The sequence below is a fragment of the Silene latifolia genome, chromosome 11, assembly GCF_048544455.1.
Source record: "Silene latifolia isolate original U9 population chromosome 11, ASM4854445v1, whole genome shotgun sequence".
Taxonomy (NCBI): Eukaryota; Viridiplantae; Streptophyta; class Magnoliopsida; order Caryophyllales; family Caryophyllaceae; genus Silene; species Silene latifolia.
In genome coordinates this window covers 173,922,177-173,924,848 of record NC_133536.1, presented here as the reverse complement: position 1 = coordinate 173,924,848, position 2,672 = coordinate 173,922,177, and positions in this window count along the sequence as shown.

The following is a 2,672-nucleotide window of genomic DNA, read 5'->3' as shown; positions in this document are numbered from 1 at the left end:
TGTGGGAATAGATACTAGAAGCTAGTCACATTCATTCCCAAAAAAAAAAAAACAAACACAAAAAACCCACCCAAAAAGCTAAGAAGATGTCGAAACAACAAGAAGTATTCGTGACCGACGAAACCGAATTCTGCCAAGATGATACCGTTCACAATTCTGGGGTTGCGCAGCCCTCCACCGGTCGAGTAATTCAACCGGAGTACGGGATGCCAATAATACCAGATACGCCGCTGCCCGCCGACCAGGTCACCATCATGGGACATGTGGTTGATGCAGCAAAACTAAAGCTACTCCTGGACCTAATTGGTAGTACGCCGACTCACACTGTCACACCGACAAGAGCGGCGGAACCTGTCCAGGAGACCAGGGCCCAAAATGTGACTCCGAGAAACTTGAACGGAGCACTAGGGGAAGCTGATCCTGTCAAGACGCCGGGGGAGCCCAGTGTGCCAGTGGTAGAACTGAGTCCTTCCCGCACTCGCGGGAGGACAATGTCGCCGCGGTACCAACGAGGCATGCCCCAGAGGAGTGAAAGAAGCCCGACTCGCCAGAGTCGGAGAAGAAGCCCGACTCGCCAAAGTCGGAGAGGAAGTCCGACTCACCAGAGTCGGAGAAGAAGCCCTTCCCGCCATGGGGAGAGGAGCCGGACTAGAGATGCGAGGAGCCGATCGCCGCGTATCGTTCGACATGTGGTCAGATAGCCCCTCAATCCCTATGTCTTAGAGACCCCGGTGCCTACTAAGCTAAAGATGCCACCCATAGCATACAAAGGAGAAGGCGACCCAACCGACCACGCCGAGGCTTTCGAGTCTTACATGTCAGTATGGGAGCAACCCGATGAGGTTTGCTGCCGAGTCTTCCCAACGACACTGCATGGGATGGCACAAAGTTGGTACAAGGGGCTACCCGATGGGTCGGTATACTGTTACGCCGACCTAAGGGACATATTTTTAGCCCAATATTCTTGCAATAAGAGGAGGGCCGTCGAGACATCGGACCTCCTGACTATCAGGCAGGAGGGAGGCGAGTCTCTCCGAAGTTATATGAAGAGGTTCGATGCCAAGGTTCAGCAGATTCGGGAGCTGAACAGCGAACTAGCGGCCTTCGCACTGATGAAAGGCCTCCCAAGAGGGGACTTGAAAAACGAGCTCATCAAGTGCGGCGGCCTGAGCCTAGAGTCCGCCAGGACGTTGGCCGACCAGGACATAAAGGTTGAAGACTATCATAAAATCTGGGTAGGCCACGGCGAGACCGGGCATCCAGAGAGGAAGAGCCGCCGGGAGGACAACCCGGATGAAGGACGCCGTGACAATAATAGGTCGCGGTCTGACAAGTCCGCCAGGAAACAGAACTCGGCGGGCGCCGGGGGGAATTCGAGCAAGTACTACCAAAAAGAATACGATGACCGCACCCCCCTGGTCGTATCTGCTGCCGAGGTCTTCGCCCTGAGCAAGAGCGAGGGCCAGAATTGGGAAAGACCTCCCAGGCCGAGGAGTGACGGTGACACGAGCCAGTACTGTGAGTACCATGGCCACACCGGCCACTTAACTGACAAATGTCGGCATCTGAAGAATGCCATCGAAGAGCTGATCCGGAAGGGGAGCCTCAGCAAATATGTTGCCGGAGGCCAAAAGACTGATACCGGCGGCTCAAACAAGAAATCCGTCTTTGAACGGATAGGAGTAATCCATGTTGTGATCGGGGGCAACAAGAACGGTGGGTCCGCTCATGGGCACAAACGGCACCTGAACGAGCTGTATCAGGCCATCAACTTTGTGCCCAAAACAGCGGTCCCCGCTTCCAACATCCCCGACATAACTATTGGAAAGAAGGACTACGAGGGAGTCATCGCCCCGCACAACGACCCACTTGTAGTCCACTTGGACATAGCCAACCACCTGATCAAGAGGTGCCTGATTGACACAGGCGCCTATACCAACATCATGTTCAGGGAATGCTTCCTCAATCTCGGCCTGAAGATTGAGGACCTTAGCCCCTGCACCAACCCACTGTACAGCTTCTCCGGGGCAGGCTTGGTCCCCCTAGGGTCTATCAGATTGCCGGTGATGTTTGGCCAAGCTGATGCGGCCAAGAATGTGATGTCCGAGTTCGTAGTCATTGACGGTTCGTCCGCCTACAACGTTCTCATCGGCCGAGTCACCTTGAGTGAGGCCGATGCTGTGATGTCCATCCGGGCCCTGACACTGATGTATGTCTCGGACCGGGGGGAAGTGCAAAAGCTCGTCTCAAAAGACGAGAAGGACGAAGTAGTCAACGTCTAGATATCCGCCAGAGAGTGCAACTTGCAATCCCTCAAATTGGCGAAGAAGTCAGAGAAGGGGAAGAACCCATCCTTACGACAGGAGAGTGACCCGATGAACACCAACAACGTCAACATGGTCGAGGGAGCCGAGACCGAGGAAGTGGAAATTGACCCAGGGCGCACCGTAACTGTCGGTGTCAACCTGGAGCCAAAATTCAGGGCCGCTCTCCTTGACGCTATACCTATATTTAGCAGTAACCTCGGCCACGGTCAGTGCCGTGATAGTCAGAGAAGAAAACAAGCAGCAGCACCCAATCTACTTTATCAGACACACACTGTTGCCCGCCGAGAGAAACTATCCGCTGATTGAAAAAGCAGCCTTTGCCGTCGTCGTTGCCGCAAGAAAACT